We start from the raw sequence: 2,819 nt of genomic DNA on the forward strand, positions 1-2,819 counted from the left end.
AGTAGGAGTGCGATTTATTATATAATTTGCACAATTAATTGCTTCGGCCCAAAAACTAAGACTGAGTCCTTTAGATTGCAGCATACAATTAGCCATTTCCTTTAAGGTGCGATTTTTCCTTTCAGCTACACCATTTTGTTGTGGAGTGTATGGAACAGTATGTTGCATTTGAATTCCATTTTCGGTGCAAAAGTTGATGAATGTGTTTTTAACATATTCTCCACCATTATTAGTTCTTAGCTTAAGAATTTGATGTCCAGATTGTTTTTCAACAAAGGCTTTGAAGGCCAAAAAAGTGTTAAATACTTCGCTCTTGAGTTTTAAGAAGTATACCCAAGTGCGTCTGGAGAAATCATCAATGAAAGTTAAGAAATACTTGCAGCCAGAGAATGAAGCAACAGGAAGTGGACCACATCAATCATTGTGCACAAGCTGTAAAGGGGTTGAGGCGTGCCAAGAGGCACATTTTTCAAAACTGTCCCGATGATGTTTTCCGAGTACACATCCGGAACAAACACCATTTCTGCAAGATACCATAGGAAGACCTGTCACCATATTTTCTTTACATAGATGCTGAAGGGAGCGATAGTTTAAGTGACCAAATCGCTCATGCCAAAGTTTGCTCACTTCATGATTATGAGCAACAAATACTGAGGGAAGATTTGATGACCCAAAGTTGTGAAACTTATACAACCTTGTGGAATCATTAGCAATACCAGTAGCTAGAATCTGTTTAGGATCTCTTAGATCCTTGATTACAACATCATGAGGTGAAAATTGAACAATTTTACCTTCACCTGAATGAGTTATCTGATATACAAATAGAAGGTTGCAGGATAAGGTTGGAACACATAATACATCATTAAACTGACCATTGTCTAGATGAACAGTTCCAGTCCCTACAACATTAAGAGATCTATCATCACCAACATATATATTTTTGGTGTTACAATCATTTAAAGAAGAAAACATGGCTTTGTTTTTGGCCATGTGATAAGAGGCTCCAGAATCAATGAGCCACTCATGAGAATGAGAAGAAGAAGATACATTTAATGCATAACCAGACTGAGATGATTAACAACGACATGTAGAGAGTGCCATTCCTGAAGATGAAGTTGAAGTTGAATTTGAAGAATGCTCCACATGGATGTTATGTTTCTTCATTGCGGCTTCCAAGGCTTCCATCTTCTTAAAGCATTTAGATTCTAAGTGGCCATCTCGATTACAAAAGTTACAATGTCTATCAGTCTTCTTCCATTTGTTTTTATTAGTCTTATCATTTTGCTGAAATGATCTTTCATTTTGAGGGTGAGTTTGCTTAGGACCCTTGTTTGGTTTAGGACCATTCTTTTTAGGATATGACTTCTTAGGATTCTTTGAATTTGGTTGCTGCTGGGCGGCTAACGCTTTCTTGGAAGAGTTTCCAAGATTAAGAAGACCAAAGTGTAAGAGTTTTTCTTGTTCTCATATTAAAGAATCACAAAAGGAGTCAAAGGAAGGGGCCTTGTAGTCTTTTCCTTGACAAATGAAAGCTTCCCTTGTAGAATGGAAGGTGGAAACAAATACAAAGTAGGCTGATCCCAACTTAGTAAGGATGGAATAAATAAGGTTACTATCTTCTTTCTTAACCTTAACACCTTCCAAGAGATATCTAAGGGTCTTGAATTTGGACAAGAAATATTCAATGCAAGAAAAATTATTAGGATCCAATGTAAGCAACTCATTTTCAAGTTGATGGGCTCTAATTTCATTTTTAATCCCAAAAACTTTAGTGATTTGTTCCAATGCTTCATGAGGAGTATCAAGTTCTGCAATATGGAATCTAAGATCAGGAGAAATAGACATCCCTATCAAACCACGTGCTTGATCTTGTCTATTTTCCCATTTTGCAGCCTTGTCTTCATCTTTTGGTTTCTTCTCTTAGCCTGTGGCTATTCTGTAGAGACCTTTACTTCTAAGTAAATCTTCCATGTAGGATATCCATTGGAAGTAGTTAGTGCTGTAAAGAATGACTTGGCATGGACTTTCCATTTTTTTTAAAAACTAAAGCTGAAGATGTTGAAAGTAAGTGTTCCAATGGATAGATCTCGAAAAATTAGGCTGTTTTAAAAAAAACAGCTCTGAAAAAGGCTTCCGGATGAAGAAGTTATGTCTTTTTGAAAAAAAAATTGTTGAAGTTGCTGGCAAAGTGCGCGAATGTGCGGGAATGAAAAAAAACGCCCCCACAAAATGGAGATTTGAACCCAAGACCTCTACTCTCTTAAAATAGCTTTGAACCAATTGAGCTATACAAAAAATTTGATTGAGAGAGAGAGAGAGAGAGAGAGAGAGAGAGAGGGAGGGGGGGGGGCCTCGGGTTGCATGCTTGCCTTGAGAAAGCTCTTTTTTCCTACAAAACAAAAACACAAAACCCAACACGAATATGCAAAGAAAAATGAACCTTACGGCTCGAAGTTAGCTTTAGCGGGAAACTAAATATTTTTCTCAATGTTAGATATCATTTTTGGGATTCAACTGCGTTAAGTAAGTCATTCAAAGTATGACCATTTCCATGAGAGGTAGTCGTAAAGTGACTAATATCTCATGATTTTTGAATAGTTCACTTAGCACTCATTGCATCGGGTGATGCTCACAGGGGTGAAGAAGTGGGATTGAAACTAGTGAAATGTGGAGAACGAATCACATAGCATCAATCATCACTTCCGGGGCTTGCACCCGGTAACTAGGACTTCCCAGGAGGTCACCCATCCCAGAACTCCTCTGGCTCAAGCGCGCTTAACTGTGGAGTTTTTCCCCACAATCAAGCCCACTTAGCTTGC

This window comes from Pinus tabuliformis, chromosome 4_2 (assembly GCF_031772625.1).
Source record: "Pinus tabuliformis cultivar Carrire ecotype Pingquan chromosome 4_2, CPIR1, whole genome shotgun sequence".
Classification (NCBI taxonomy): Eukaryota; Viridiplantae; Streptophyta; class Pinopsida; order Pinales; family Pinaceae; genus Pinus; species Pinus tabuliformis.